At 35.7% G+C, this 16,961-nt stretch overlaps 1 protein-coding gene across 7 annotated transcripts in view; it reads left to right on the forward strand.

The window, feature by feature from the left end:
- The first annotated feature begins 46 nt into the window (after nt 1-46).
- The window catches only part of Immp1l (inner mitochondrial membrane peptidase subunit 1), an 85,449-nt gene continuing 68,534 nt past the window's right edge, over nt 47-16,961 (forward strand). For 3 of the 7 annotated variants that reach the window (XM_029536317.1, XM_029536316.1, XM_021194538.2), the window contains exons 1-2: nt 47-131; nt 3,740-3,845. The gene's annotated coding sequence lies outside the window, so the exon portion shown is untranslated. Of the gene's footprint in view, nt 132-1,137; nt 1,180-3,677; nt 3,846-13,143; nt 13,399-16,961 lie in introns of those variants that run through there. The other 4 variants (XM_029536315.1, XM_029536313.1, XM_029536312.1 and 1 more) reach the window with 4 other exon arrangements.

Below are 16,961 nucleotides of genomic sequence, written 5' to 3' on the forward strand. Positions count from 1 at the left end.
CTTGCAGGTCAGCCAATCGCAAGGCCTATTGCTGAAAAGTGCGGTACGTAAAGCCGGAGGTACGCGACCCAAGTGAACCGGGTCCGTCTGAGTCCCAGGTGAGGAACTTCTGTTGGTGTTTGGGGCCGCAGGTGGGTACCGTCCTTCGGCATTCTTGATTTGCGAGTGCCTACGTTCACGAGTTAAAAGAAAAGGAAAGGGAATCGATTCGCCCCCAGGGCTTCTAAAGCCACTGCGAGTTGGCGCTCTCCCCTGCTGTTTAGTAATGAGGAGAGTCACCTCTCTTGCCACTCTCTGGTCTCTAAGGAAAGTTATCCCCCATCCCTACCACCCCCACCACTGCCTCTCCCAGAGACCTTGATTTCCCGAATGGTCGTGCCATCTGGAAAGGAGTAACGGTGACCTCAGTGGCTGGTGAGCTCTTGGGCTTAAGGCAGTGAGAACCCAGGGTTCGGTGGGTTGGGTAGTAGATTTGATTTAGAAACTTCCCTTCATGGCCTTCGAGACCATTGGACTTTCTTCCCCGGCTCTCACAGACTATACCTTTCTGACAAGTCCCCGTGTGCAGCTTTTCTTAATTTTAATTAGTGTTTCTGGAAATCTCGGAGGGTCTTCCCTAAGCAGTGTGAATGGCAAGTGTTACTCTGACAACCTTGTTCACACATTTAATTGTCACTTCTCCAAAGCAGCTGCAATAATGGAAACTACTTGAAGTTTCTCTCCCTAAATCTGAGTGGAATTAGATTTATTTGTACCTTATTTTTCTAGTAATTTGAAATCTGAATGGAGAGGGTTCTGACTACACTATGAGTTTTATTTGTGGTAGAAAAAAAAACCCATGTAATTCAGACCTGTTTTTTTGTTTTGTTTTGTTTTGTTTTGTTTTGTTTTTTTCACATGAGAACTGGAGGAGGCATTGGTTAAGTGATTTCTAGAAGATATCCAAGATAAGCAATCTTTGAACTGAAAAAGAGATCTAAGTCAATACTTGTGTCACTGTATTACTGCTGACAGTGATGGGTGATACATAATAATATGAATTGAATCATTCATTCATTCATTCATTCACTTATTCATTCATTCTTTTTTTTTTTTTTTTTTTGAGACAGATTCTCACTATGTAGCCCTGTTTGGTATATAACTCACAGAAGTCTGCCTGCCTTTGCCTGAGACTTACAGGTGAATGCCACCACACCTTTATTTATGTTTTTTTCTTTCTGTTCCCTGTTCCCTTTTTCCCTTCCTTCCCACTTTTTTTTTTTTTTTTTTACCCTGCATCATATTTAGGCTTGGGCAGGAGACTATAATCCCAAACAGTTGGAAAAGGAGAATCAGGAATTCAGAGTTAGCATCAGCAAAACAAACAAATAATAATAAAACCCCCAAACAAATAATAAAGAAAAGCAACAAAGTTTGTGGTTTAGCAACACATCAACCAGAAAGATTTGATAAAGGTTACTTGTTTTCATTTCAAATATGTCACCAGTATGTACAGTACATGCCTTTATATTTTTAAGGCACTCAGATAACTGCTAAGCACTTGCTTTCTGCTTAAACCCAGTCTTGTGATTTTTATACAATCTTGTCATTTTATTAAAATGGTGGATTCCTTCTTTAATAGCAAATAAAGAATTCCTATTCTAGTTCCCAGTCTTTGTAGTTTAGATGTCAAACTCCTTTTAGGCAGATAATATACTTTGTTTCATTTGATTATCCTTTATTATTCTCAGTAAAAACCAACACCAGTTAGAGTCACAACAGGAAATATGACAATTGTCATATATTTGTGTTTGGTCTTAAGTGGATAGCTCTGAGACCAACTAGTAAGTAATTTAGATTTGGCAGACAATAAAATCTCTTGAATCTACTCATCTCTTCCATGAGTAAACCATGAGATCTGGCATTAATGGTTGAGCACAGCTTTGCTAGAAGCTGAAATTTAATTTCAAATACTTTTTATATGTTACAGCATGGTCTTCCTTTTCCTTTGAGCCATTTAAAAGTGCCAGTTATGTGGCGCTTCTTTGTGTTGCCCCACAGAAGTAAATGGCAGCTGGAGGGTTACACAGCTGTCAGCCTGTGTGATGGACTCTTCCACCTTTCTCTGGTCTATATACTTTATATTCTAAAACCCTTCAAGGTCTCTAATATGGTCGTGCTCCTCACTGGCTTCAGTGCTTACTTATATTAGTTTAAAAACATACTATTATTTGAGAGCAATTTTTGAAGAAGTATTATTAAAGTTGAAGCAGAATCTGCTGCTGTAGGCATGATCCTGGGAAGAGAAGTGTGTTCCACACAGTCTCTTTTAAGGCAACACCCCACATCCTATTGCCAAAATCTACAAGAACTTCCTAGGACTGCCATAACGAACTGACATAAACTTGGCTGTTTGCAGAAAATGTACTTTTTCAGAACATCAGAGGTACAAAATATCAGGATGACCTGAGTCCCACCCCTAGGACCCACATGGTAGGAGAGAACCAATGTGAGCAAGCTGTCCTCTCGCTTCTCTTGTCATAGATGCTATGACAGGCACTCCTTTCCCAATAAATATATGTTTCATAGTACACCAGTACCCTTCATGTTAATAATAGTACTAGCAAGTGCTAAATAGATAAATTTCTTTCTTTCAAACTTTATATTGCAAATTGTTAAGGATATTGCATATGTGTGCCTGGCACATTAATAATACTAAAGTCCTATTGACTTAAAAAAGTTTGTTGCTTAATATATACATTAGTATTAGTATATTAGTATATATTAAAATATTAGTGGTCTTTAACTGATTGAAACAAGAGTGAAATGAAATTTAGGTAATTGAATATTGACTCTAAAATGTTTAGGGAGGGCTCAGATGCTTATATAACTAATAAAATACTTACATGAGTATATATAAGTGTATGTGAGACTTGCAATACAATGAGATTCAGATTAGTTATAGTGCCTGCAAATAGACTGAATATATTTAAGCAGATAAAATACCTCTAAATTATATGTATTTGAAGTTGGATAAGTATCTTATTTGTTGTGAACTTTGAAAAGCCATATATGCAAACACATACAAAGCAAACTTTGACATTTCACATAGGAATAGAGACAAGACAATTTGTGTCTTTAAGTCATAAGAACTGATAAAGAATTATTATAGCTAACTGTATCATAGGTTTTATCATTAAAATATTTTGCCTTTCAATTGGTTGTGATTTTTTTCACAACAGCATTATAAACTATTTAGTACTATATTTCAATATTATGATTAGCCATACATGGTGGCTCACTGTCTTTAATCCCAGTACTCTGGGGGCAAAAAAGTCTCTTAGTTTGGTGCCAGTACGGTCTACAAAGCAAATTCCAGGATATTCGAGACTACATAGATTATGTAGAGAGACCCTGTCTCAAAACAAAACACCATTAGATATGCATACTGATCTGTAAAAGCAAAAGAGTGGATGGCTTCCTTATCAACTCCTGTAACTCTGTCCACAGAGCTTCTTAGCTTTTTATACAACCTGTTATGTCTTCTAATTTCTTCTTAAATTCTCTTTTGGATAAAAGACTTTTATAGTCCCATTTAATAAAGGTCCAATGGTATTGAATATTCAAATTCAAGACTCCTGCTGCCCCACCAAAAGGAAGACACCACTCGCTGAGAAATATCTGATCCTACTTTACAGTAATTTAGCCCAGCACTGGACAGAGACGCTTTCACATACACAACTTGGATTTACTGCTTTAGGAATCGGAAGCCATGGATGACCCACACATGCTTTGAGACCTCCTTCAGATCTGGAGTTTCCTGGAAACCTACCATAAAGTTGAACAAATTGTAGAACAGACTTATGGTAAGTAGATTTTTTTTGAATTCAAAACACCCCTTGATTTCCTCTTATGGGTTTCATAGTCAAGTTAAGTCCTTGGCTGTTGTAAGGCTGCTCCCTGCTGGACAAAATGTGACTTTCTAAAGAGCACTAAAGGCACTAAATAGGTGAGCAAAGAACTGCTCTGTGCACCCCCCCCCATGCGGGGGCAGGGACATTATTATAGTCACAAAAGTGCTAGACTGTTGCCACCAGGTTGATAATCTACTGAAGTCTGAGGGGAGGCTGATCTTCTCTTGTTTCCTTATTTATTGGTTGTTTCCTGTTTAGGCGTGTCTAAAAGTTATAAAAATATATATTCAGAGATACCTGTCAGTATGGTCCTTAAATGACTTCCTCAATTGTATATACTTTGTGTGTGTGTGTGTGTGTGTGTGTGTGAGTGTGTGTGTGTGTGTGTAAGTCAGTATACTGTTATAGTAATGATAGTTGTAACAATTTTACTTCCATATGGTATTGGAAAGAAAATGATTTGTGTCTACATAATACCATTTCCCAGCAGTTGAAACAACTTCACTGTAATTTATATTAGATCATATTGGATCTATTTTGAATGAGCAACTTGTGCTTTATATTTTAATGTACTGGTAGTTAAACGTTACTTGGTCTCTACCCTGTTCCAGCCACCATGTTTGCTCGAACATATGGAGTATACCTACATAGAGTGACAGTAGGTCAGACTTCAAATATTTTATCTGCAGCTAAGCTATCATTAGACCTTTATCATATATGTATACAAAAGCCCTAAAGTTGATTTAAATCGTATGAGAGAAGAAAGAAACTGTCTTCTTACCTTCAAGCCAAAATTTTTTGGGGAGTATAATCTGCACAAAATTGTCTGGTTATAATCTGGGATTTTTAGTGTTCACTTTTTGTTTGAAAATAAAAAAGAGGCAGAAATAACATTCAATACACAAGTGAAAGTGGAGCAGAATAATTGAACTTATATTCTTTCAAGGTCTTCTATATTTTTATAGCTGTTGTAAAACATGTCTCCTATATTTTTATAGTTGTTGTAAAACATGTGAAGTCCATACTTAATTGGAATTATGAAGAATTAGTCATAGTAATAGTTCTTTGTTATTAAAATATTACTATAATAATTAGTACTGCAGACCAAGAATGTAAATTGATATTAACAAGAGAATGTGCCTTTTTTCTTTTTCAGCAAGAATGTAATATCACAGATAATACATAGGTTAAACTTTGCATTGTGTAATATAAGGTTATAAACATAGGCAAATATATGAGGTAATTGTGCGATACCTGTACAGCAAACCCAAGCCATCATATCCTCAGGGCATCACTTGCACTCACCAGCACTAATACTGTTCTTTCTCTCCTATCTCTCCTCTCCCCTCTTCTCTCTCCCTCTACATCTTCCTAGTGATGAGAGTCTAACTATTGATAGTTTTACATTCCTGGACTCATTAGCTATAATTCACCATGCCTGGCTTAGTCTTCCTTTTCTTTAGAGGTAACAAATAATCTACCTTTTGTTGTAACTACTTATATTATGTTTGTATAATTTTTAATTTTCATGTGTACTCCTAAGCAATGTGTTTATATTTTGCCTCTTTTTCTTATAAAATAGTATCTATTTTCTTATTTCATTCACATTTTTGTTTTTTAAAAACCTTGTATTGACTCTTTGTGAGTTTCACATCATGCATCCCATCCCAGTCATCTCTAAATCCCTTCACATCAACCTTCCATCCCGACAACTTCCCCCCAAAAGAAACAAACAAACAAAAACCAAAACATCTCATCAGGGAAGCTGTAGTGTGTCACAGAATATACATTTTTGTTCACACATCTTGTAAATGCTCATTGCAAGGAGTCATTGGTCTGGTTTGAGGCCTCTTACTTTTGCTATGCTATCAATACTGGATCCTCACTGGGACTCCTCTTGGCTGTCATGTTGTGGTCTTGTGTAATGGAGATCCTACAGCTTTGGATCTACAGGACCAGCCCCTTCACAGGCTCATGCAGTTCATAGATGGGGTAGATGTTGGACTGGGCAACCTGAAAGCTTTGAATCTGAGCCTGGGTAGTAGCTGAGTCAGTAAGCTCTCCAGCACTGCCCTGGCTTGCTCACTCTATGGTACATCCAGCAAGGGGAAGGGCCTACTTTCTTGCTCTCACATCTCCAGGCCCGGCTTACCTGCACCCAAGCCACCAGGGTCACTGGTATTCATTGCAGCCCTTGAGGGGTGGGGCCAGCTGTGTTGCAACCCTTGGACATCAACATAGTCTCAGGCAGCAGCCCAGACCAGAGACATCCTGGTGGCCTTTGGTAGTAATATGAGCCACAGATTTCAATACAGACCCCTGCTGCTGTATGGCTGGAAACACAGATGTGGCCATCAGGTGCAGCACAGGCCCAGACTTCATGACCTCAGGTGACAGGGCAGGCTACTTGAACCTCCAGTTCTGCTTCTCTTTATATAGTGCTAAGATCCTTCTGCTTCTCTTTCTCTCCCATCTCTCCACCACATACTTGCACATAGTATTGGCTCCCACTACAGGCAGACCTCTGGATGCCTGTGCCTCCTAGTGTGGTAGCAGGTGGGCCTCTGGGTCAACATTGTGATTTAAAGGGTCATCCATGAAGTGTGTTACATTCTTCATTCTTTCACATTATCCCTTTGCTATGGCTACAAATTGAGATATTCTACATTTGGAGATTATTTGGTGTGTCTACTCAGGCAATTATTAAAAGTCATTGCAGTGGGAATGAAAAATCCTGGTTACTGTCACTTTTTTTAAGTGTAGAAGTGGATGGCTTAATTTTTTTTTTTTTTTACAAACCGCATTGACCCATGTGACCAGCATGGAGATACAAAGAAAGACATTTTGTAATCATTGTATAAGATCATGTCACATGCTGGTCACCTTTCCCTTCCTCCACAAGGATAACCACTTACCTGACTTCACCGTGGGGATTACTTTTGTTACATATTATAATATATATACACTGTAGCACATATAGCTTTTGTTTCTCCTTTTCTTTGCTCAGTATTATACTGTGAGATTTGTTGGCCTTATTACAGCTAGTTATAGTTTATTTTCATTGCTATATCCCAGTGTATGGACAATAATTGTTAATTCATCATTGGTACATATTTGGGTAGGTTTTATATATTGTCACTATGAACATGCTACAGTGTATCATATGTGTATGTTTAGGAGTGAATAGTTTGTGTAAATTCACATCCAAGTTTGCAGTCTGCTCTCTTCTAAGATAGCTGGGCTTGTTCACACACTCATTAAGACTCCAGGCACACCACACATTTTCTAGGGCTGGAATTTATCTACCTTTTTATTTTTCAAGTTCTAGTGGCTATGAACTAATTGTATTTGTAATTTATAATCTCTTGAGAGTTAACGAACGAGAGTACTTTTCCGTATATAGATCGGCTGTCTGGTTGTTTCTCTTGCACAGTCCTCACCTTCTCCTTTGCACCCTTGCCTATTTGCTCTGTTTCTCTTTGACTGACAGTTTTTTATGTATTTAAAATATGAATTTATGGACTCTGATTTCTCTTACTCAGATTTGTTCTTCAGTTTTCAGTAGTGTTTTTGATGAACAGAAATTTGCAGATTTAATGTATGTCAGTTATGTTTAGTCCCTTTCCTTGTTTAAGACATATTTGTGCATTCCAAGGGTATGATATATGTGACGTTCTCTAAGCATATTTTTTCTGTTCTTTAAAGTAGTTTTTTGTTTGTTTGTTTGTTTAGATTTTTTTGTTGTTTTTGTTTTGTTTTGTTGTTTCCAGTCTACCCAGAGCTGGGATCAACTCATGGCTTCAGGTATACTAGGCAAACACTCTATCAACTGAGCTATATCTGCAACTGTTGTTCTGTTCTTTAGACTTCTCATTCTAGACTGTATTTTCTTATGAGACAATTTTGCTTTACTGTTTGGACTCAAGACTATCTCTGGAGAAAGAGCCACGCAAAGTGGACTTAGGTGGTGAGGTGTCATAGTCATGTACTTTCTACAAAACAACTACTTAAGAAAATTGGCCTGTTTGTCAACATTTACCTTTTGTGGGTTTTTTTTTTTTAATTGCTGCTTTGTGTTGTTATCTGTCTTTAAGGAGAATTTGCTGTGTTGTTCAGACAGGAATTTCTGGAATAAGAAAATAAATGTTACAGTTCTCAATGTTAATGACTTGGATACTCATAAGTGTTTGTTTATGAAATATAAAATTTTGTGAAGAATTTGTTGATAATCCTAGTAACCTAGATTAAAGTATAATTCTCTCTATTAAAGATTAGCATATTAAATATACACTTTTAATTGAAAGAAAAATTAAATTTTAACTTTTTGTCACCACGGTAATGTATTAATGCTGGCAGTTATATTAAAAAATTGTAAGTGTCTTCTAAATTATTTTCAATAGGACCACATGATTACCATTTGTAGCTAAGTTTAAGTATTTATGAGACCTTCAATTATATTTTTTTTTTCAAATTGTCACTATATGGCCTAATGTGTGCTATTATTTACATTACAGAATTATCTTTTTGAATACCCTAATTATTTACCTTTTATCTAGACAGTAATGTATATTAGTAAGTTAATTACTGTTGTGTTACTTTTGTATTTCATAATGAGATTAATTTCCCATTTTAAGATATTTTAAAATACACTCTGATCACAGTGCATAAAGTAAAAGAAAGGTAGATGATTAGAATTGACTTCTCACTAAGCATTTAAATGTTCTTCACTTGTCAACTACAATTTTTAGTTTAAAGTATCAAATTAACTATTATTTTATCCTGGCTTTTATTTTAATTCATGCATTTAAAAACTGATATTCAGATAAAAGATAATATCAAAATAAATCAGTATATTACTTATGAGTGGAGCAACACATTAGCATTGGGTTCACAATAGATCATATCGCTTTTATTCCATCGTACAAGCTTAGCAGCACAAACAGAATAATCAACATATTATTTGGCTGTCATGTGCTGAACAGAAACCAGAGATCACAAGGAGGTTTTCCCTAGCTGTGGTGATGGCCTTTTTGTTCCAAGCCCCCATCTGGGAGGGCCATGGTGTGTTATCATATGGAACGCGGGCTTTTCTGTAATCTGCTTAGCTGCACTGCCGTTTGAATCTTCATTCCATGTTTGTGTAATTTATAATTTTAATGAGACCATGGCTCTTGTGGGCTTTGAGATATATTAAAAGCTCTTTTGTGCATATGCTTTTGTTCTTGTTTAATAGGCTCAGTGTATTTAAAACTGATGAATTTTTATTCATGAATTTGGATGTCTGGAGATTAACTTAGAGTGAATATCATTGCACTCATCTATTGATGGTTAGAAAGGGGTTTTTGTTGCTGTTGTTTTCATTTGCCTGTGTGTGTGTACACCTATATGATACTTGTAACTAGAAAAAGGCTCAACTTAAATAATTTTAGGAAGCTAAAAGTGTCATGATTAAACAATAAATAGATTAGATTTTTAACCACGTTATTCATAGACACCAAATTTCAGCAGTAGTGTTATATATAAAGTAAATATTATAAAGGAATAATTATGAAAAAACAACCTTTAAATAAACTAATACCTTAAAATATTTAATTTGCATCATATTGTTAAAATCACACTTAAATACTCAGCAAAGATAGACTTTATTTTGATCATATGATTTGTCTATGGTCATTATAAATGAGTCATTCTATTTTTTGGCTACTAGGCATATGTTAGGCATTTTAACCATTCTTAGGTATTCTTATGATCAAGGAACTATTTTTAAATGAAAGCTTAAAAGACATTAATGGATATGAAGAAAAGATTTATAAAAAGCATCTTACTAATAATTTACAAAATTGATCTCTTTGTTTTTGCCAAAACCCTGGACTATACTAAATGCTTCAGTCTCTTTAATTGCTACTTAAATATGTTGACAACTTTTGAATATAAACAATTTTGTAGTTATATAGGAAAAAGAATTATGGTCCTTTATAAACCCAGACATATTTTTAAACTGCTCTCTATTGCACTGGGGTGTAACATACAGAAGTAGCCCAGGATGGATATATCTACTTTTAAATCTACATTTTCATTGCAACAGTATTTGAGAGGATGAAAAGGTTCTGAAAAAAAAATCTGTATTTACTATAGATGACATATGCTTGTAATTTTTGCAAGTCTAATTCTTGCAATTCTATGGCTGAATCAGGAGAATCACCATGAGGTTGAAGCCCCTGAAACTACACAGTGAGACACTGTCTCATCAACAACTAACCAAGTAGCCCAAACCAATCCGAGATTTACTGGTTTTGAAGCATCATTTTGCAGCTTGACACATCATGATTCCTTTTAAGTTTGCAATAGCCAGCAACCAGGGAAATCTCTTACCATTTCCTTTAAACTAGAAACAAGAGACTAAAAAACAACATCCTATTCTGTCCTTACTCAGTTTATCCATCACTTTGACCCTGTTTTCCCTCAACCCTCTGCTCTAGTGCTGTATTGTACAGTTTCATTTAGTTTAGGACTGTTGTCATTTTCTTTGCATTGCTATGATAAACACCCTGACCAAAAACAGTTTGGGAAGGAAACACTATGTTTGTCATACTTGTCCTTATCACAGTCCATTGAGCAAAGTCAGGACAGACATTCAGGCAGAAGCAGGGGCAGGAACCGTGGGAGAATGCTGCTTACTTTCTTGCTCCTCATGGCTTGCTCAGTCTGTTTTCTTACATTTCCCAGGACCACCTGCCATTTCCCACAATGGGCTAAGCCCTTCCACATCAATCATTAATTAAGAAAATATCTCAGACTTATCCACAGGCCAATTTGATGGCAGCAATTGGACTTCTCTTTTCCCAGATAACTTGTGTCAAGCTGACAAAAGCAAACGAACACCAGAACAAGCTATTGAAAATATACGAATGCCAACACAGTATTGTCCAGTGGCAATTTAATGTGAACCATGCAATGTTTTTCTTAACCAGCTATATCCAAATATTACCTAAAAGTTCAACATGTATCAGTAGAAACTTTTAAAATGTTGTATTATTCCATGTTTTGTATTGTATTCAGAATTCATTGTATTGTATATGTTAGTTTTAATTGGTCACATTTAAAGTATTCAACAGGGGAATACACAGTGTATTCCACAAGCATAACAATATATCATGATAAAAATATTGTTGCATTCCTTATTATTCTTCTAATAATATGTTCAAGGTATCTAAAGAATATACGTGAGATATGAAATTAAATTATGTTTATTTATAGTTCTGTCAATAAGAGTATTGAATAGAAAATCAGAATTCTATTGCATGACTCCTGAGTACTGACCAGATAGTATGTAGATAGGCTTAAATATACTGTGATGTGGGCTTAAAATATGCTATGATGATATGATGAATGAGGAATATTATTCAGAAATCCTGGATAGCTGAAACTTAACAAATAAAGCCAGATTTCAAGTATAGTAAAGAGCATGTTGTACAACAATTACACAAGCAGTTTTAATATGTTTTAAGGTAAAGCTAACTCCTCCTTTTATGCCCTCAGATTTTTCTAGACTAGTGCTTGTATAAATGGGTAGAAAGCTTTCTTTTTATATGCTTACTTATAAAATGATTTCTAAATATCTCTAGAATTTTTTACATAGAAAATTCCCTGTATGGTACTATAATGAGACATAATAAGACATACTTTTAAATATGTAATTATGAGTTATAAGACCATGAATAATAAGTAATAAGAGATGATTCAACCATCTTACAACATGGTTATATAATGATTACGGGATTTGCTTTAAAAAGCAGAATGTAAAGCTGGGTGGTAGTGAAGGCCTTTAATCCCAGCACTCTGGAGGCAGAGGCAGGAGGGATCCCTGTGAGTTTGAAGGCAGCCTTGTTTACAGAACAAATTCCAGGACAGCTAGGGCTACACAGAGAAACCCTGTCTTGAAAAACTAAAAACCAACCAACCAACCAAACAAACAAACAAACAAACTAGTGTACCCACTTTATAAAGAAATGTAGCCCCAAGTTGGCTGAATGACTAAGCACTTACAAGCATGTAATGTTTTTGGCATAGGACCCAAATTTGATTGCCAGCAGCCCTGTCATGTGGTTCACAATCACCTAGAGCTCCAACTTCACAAGTCCTGACGCTTTCTTTTGGCCTCCATGTGCACTTGCATTCACACGTATACAGTCCTGCATGCATATATACACATACACATAAAAATAATAAATATAAAATTTAAAAATGTAGATGTCAGCGTAAATAGTTGACTTGCTAGAATATAGCTTAGAGAAAATAATATATTGCTTGTATTTTTCCCACTTTCTGAATTTTGAGTATATGATTTAGTCTTTGCACAATTTAACTTTTATGTAGTTATTAACCAATGCCTGTTGTATTCTTTGACTCACTTAAATTTTATGAACTACTCTCTGTGACTTTTGTATTTAAAGTGTTGACATAAAATGTTAAACCCTTCTATAAACAATACCTCTAGTTTCTTGGAGATGATAAATCCATCCATTGATTTCCTAATTTTATTATGTACACAGTCAATTGTAATCCAAGATTACAGCAAACACGATGTTAATTTTAAGACATAATCTATGTACATTTCAATTACAGAGCATGATGTTACAGAAGCACAGAATAAAAAGGAGTAACATTTGTGCTATCCTCACAGGAGCTGTCAATAAAAGATGTAATAGGGGATTTAGGACTCTGGAAATGGCCAACTAATTTATGTGAATCTATTTTACTTCAGCTAGAAAGACCCAGCTCTTTCTCGGCAGTGCATATTGTACAGCACAGGCTGTCTATACAGAACCAGGCGGCTGCATATGGATAGTCCCTTGATATCATTCACTTGCTGTGTAATCTTATTATGCAAAGTTCTAATCTTCACCTAGAATGAATGCCTCTGGGTCAGAATATAGTCATATCAGGGTTTTTGAGGTCATGTTTTGTGATCCTTAGCTTATTCTTCTAAGTAGGGCTGGGATTTAAAGGGTATCCCCCAGACACTAGCAGAGATAGACAGCAGACCCTGCTGCCTTTTTGGAAGACAAGACCAACATGAGGTCCCTGGTAGGATTAAACTTGATTTGTAGCTGTAGGATTTTTTAACAGATGTATTATTGGACAGGGAATAGGGGGCCACCAGCACAGCAAAATTGAATCATGACTGGCATTCTCAGGGAGTGTGCTGCCTGCTAAAACAGCAGCTGCATGTGGATTTGACTTCTTTCAGGTGAAGCGACTTCCAGTCATTTGGAAAGGATGGGATGAAAAGGAACCTTGGTGATAATTTTGATGTCTGCAAGATTTAGTACCAGTGTAATGGGATTATCGGTAACACCTTCACTGCAGAAAAAGCCACCTGGCGTTATAACTGGCAGCAACTGAGAACTAATCCTTTCCCATCTCTTGGATGTCATTCATGAAGCTCAAAGCTGTTTCTGCCCTGCTAACTGTGATTAATTTTATAAACAACAACAAAAACCAGGTGATCAAGGCAAAGAATGTATCTTTTATTGTAATATGTAGGTGTAAGTAATGTGACATAAATTCTGTGACATATAAAAACTGAGCATCATATGGTTCAAAATTTATTAAATTGTTCAAATGTAAAACTTGTTTGGTGATGTCTTATACATTTTTTTTTTAGTTTTGTGACCAAGTAATTGCTGTTAGTAAAAGTTTGTATATGATATTAAATATTAAATTAAATATTTTATATTCTTTTAGGTATAGGGCCATTATTAATGTAATAAAATGTGTATTGATGTAAGAAATTGGAAAGAATTTTTTGACATACATTTTACCCATTTTTGATTGTTTGAGTTGCTGATAACAAACATTTAATAATTGAAAATATATAAGACACATTTATGATATTTAAGTAGCATTAGCTCAACCTGTTGATGACATGGCTCTTTGTGAGAAATACATGATATAACATGGCCAAGGCTAAGGGTAGTTACTGCAGTGTTGAGTGGCTGTTTCTAGAGCTCAGTGGTTCTCCGTCTAGTTCCATTCAGCAAATGGAGTTGTTATTTGTTCTAGAATCAGTCCATTCTTTAATTTTTAAAACATTTTATTTCAACCCAGAACCTTATCAAATACTTTGTTTAGAGGTGTTAATTGTTTTAATATTCTTCCCTTACTATTCAGAATAAACTGAGAGAAAATGAAGTGAAATTATCCCATCAGTCACCCAAACAGTATGCACCATAACTGCCAAGATGAGAAAAGATAATTAGTGTTGTCAGGGTTATGATCTCAGAGTAGTTAATTTAAAAATATTTATTCATAGGACTTGACTTGTATCTTTTTGTGCTTCTTGAGCCAGTAGCTTTACATTTCAAAAATAGCTTATAAAATGCATTTTAGATGTTTTTAAACTTTAAATTTTGACTGACTGTAGGTGACTAACATACCTTCATGATATTATAAGAGTACAACGTAATCACTTACATTATATATATACCTATCTGTGTGCATGTAGTGCCTTTCATCTTCATATACTGTCTTTACTGGAAAGACATCTAGTAGAATGTACGTGTGAATAGTGTTTTGCCACTCTCCCTGCAAGCATCTTAATCTTGCTGAGTTTGGTGTGACCAGTTTCAAGTTACTGCATTGTAAGTGTGCTTCTTCATTCTTCTCTGTTTGAAATGAATGGGAAAGCTCAACACTATTTCACCTAAACTGTATTCTACTTAAAAAATTATTTATTTAAAATTTTATTGTGAGAAAAAGCTATCCATGAAATAAAGGACTGAAATCTTCCATCATCATGAAATTACTTGTATAGGTCAGGTAGTTTCCCATCATCTCGAATAATAATACATCAGCTCTAGTTAATAATACTGTATGATTTTTTTTAAGTATCATTTTTTAAAGAGAAAATCTGTAAGTTTCCTTTTTTAAGCACAGTAGGAATTTATAATTGTTAAGCTATTTACTAAGTGGCTCTTCAGAGTTAGTCTCCTTCTTCAATTTTAGGTATCATTTGCATTTTGTTATAATTTCTTTTTCCTTAAGAAGACCTAAAATAAGTGCATCTTAATTAAATTCAACATGCACATGTAAGGTCTTCCCAATGGTATACATTCTTTTGCATGAATATAGGTTATTTGAGTGTAGCACTCAGTTGGTAATTTATACATTTGATTCATCTTGAAAAGGTAGATACTAATTTAATTTGCAGCATTGATGGCACAATGATGTAAGTAAGAGCTGAGGTATTTTGTGAGATAAAATGATGGGATATAAGGTACAAGAAATGAAAGGTATATTTAAAGGTATGTTAGATTTAACAGAGCAACATTCCAAATGCTGCCCCTGCTGCCCCTGTTCCCGGTGCCCCACACACACAGTGTCCCTCCCCTCCTTTTATCTTCAGGGAGGGTGGGCCCTTCCTGGTACATCAACTCTCTACAGGATTAGGGGCATCATCTCCCACTGAGGCCCGACAAGGCAGCCCTGTTGGGGATTCCATAGTCAGGCTACAGCTTTGGGGACAGCCCCCTCTCCAGTTGTTGGAGGACCCACATGGAGACTGAGCTGCACATGTGCATTGTGACTGACGAAGATGACTGAAGTAGTCTGTTATATATCTCATTATAAGTTTTAACTGATGAGGAAAATTTATAGAATCATCCCAAAGCTGACACTTTAAAATAAGAAAGATTAAATCTTATGTTTCTGAAAATCTTGAACACACCTCTATGGCCTCAAATGTCAGCCAAAGACCTTTTTGGGGCTTTCTTCCTAGGGCTTGTTAAAACTATCTCTTTGCTTGCAAGGAATCATTACTAGGGCCAAATTGGTTGGTATTCAATTATGAGGTTATTTTGATGCTACAGACAAAGTGAAGGAGTGTTCATTGCCTTAAACCTGAGAAGGATGCTGAATTTATTTTTCCTCTTGGAATAAAATAAAAATGCTTAATAAAATCCTCATAGATTGAGGGATCAGAGTGTTTCAAATTTGTAGTTTTTGAACATGATAAGTAAATTGGACAAATCTTACAGTAGATTTAACATTTATAGATTTGGTCAATTCAAGAGCAGTCCTAAGGGTGATTTTGCTGTAACAGGAGTTTGAATTGTGTTATTGGAGAGGCTGCTGTGTGAATGTGAGTGACTGAGCCATTGCACAGTGTGTACTATGCAGCACTCATGTGTCTTGATAAGCCTTTGTTCCTTGTCAAAGTAACCTCCATTTAGGATCATAAATGGACATATATCTTACAGTTGCTTCATATTCATCTTTCTATGGGAAAATGTAGTTTTTAAAGTAACTTCACATCAGATATGTCAAAATAACTTCTTTTTCTGGCCCAAAGGGAAGTAAATACAGCAAGAGTGTTGTTTCTGAGAAAAGGTCTCATGTATTCCAGGCTGGCCTTAAATTCCTGACACTGAACTCCTATTCTGCTCACCTCCACTTCCCCAGTACTGAGATCTACCACACCCTGCTAGCTTTTGGCCAAGACTAATATTTTTATAACTTGCAATAAGCCCTCTTCTTATATCAGTGCAGTAATGCTAACAAAACAATATTAATCATTGCTTTAGTTGGCTGCTAAAATGTTCAGAAACCTGTAGTTTCAGTATTTAACACTGAAAATTTCCCCATGTTTGATACAAAATTCTCAAAGAATTCTATACCTAATTCATCATTTATGGGCCATTTATAGCTTGGGAAAGTATGGAATTACTCAGTCTATTTCAGCCCTTTGATCTATATAAGGATTGTAAAATTAGTTAGTGCCAATGCCTCCAAACACCTAAATAAAGGAATCTCTTGTGTCTTGCTTCTGCACTTTGTTCAGTTTTTGTTGTTGCTTTTACTGTAAAGTCCAACATCTCTTTTTTTGACGTCACTCTTTTTATTTTTTTAATTTTTTTATTATTATTTTCTTTATTTACATTTCAAGTGATATCCCGAAAGTTCCCTATACCCCCCCACCCCTGCTCCCCTACCCACCCACTCCCACTACTTGGCCCAGGCCTTCCCTTGTGCTGGGACATATAAAGTTTGCAAGACCAAGGGGCCTCT

The sequence above is a fragment of the Mus pahari genome, chromosome 3, assembly GCF_900095145.1.
Source record: "Mus pahari chromosome 3, PAHARI_EIJ_v1.1, whole genome shotgun sequence".
NCBI classification, from domain to species: Eukaryota; Metazoa; Chordata; class Mammalia; order Rodentia; family Muridae; genus Mus; species Mus pahari.